We start from the raw sequence: 242 nt of genomic DNA on the forward strand, positions 1-242 counted from the left end.
TAATATTTAATAAATACATTAGAAATACACGTGTGTGATTTTATATTTAATTAACAAATAAAGTAAATATTTAATTATTAATTGTAATTAAATATATTTATTTTAAATAGAGAAATCAAATTGCCATTTATATATTATATTAAAATTAGTAACAATGTTTTTACTAAAAAAAATAAATAAATCAGTAAATTTTGCTCCAAAAATTTTTTTTATTATGTGCCCTATTTTTTTTTTAAATGTAG

Source organism: Sinocyclocheilus anshuiensis, unplaced genomic scaffold (genome assembly GCF_001515605.1).
Source record: "Sinocyclocheilus anshuiensis isolate Anshui unplaced genomic scaffold, SAMN03320099.WGS_v1.1 scaffold287, whole genome shotgun sequence".
NCBI classification, from domain to species: domain Eukaryota; kingdom Metazoa; phylum Chordata; class Actinopteri; order Cypriniformes; family Cyprinidae; genus Sinocyclocheilus; species Sinocyclocheilus anshuiensis.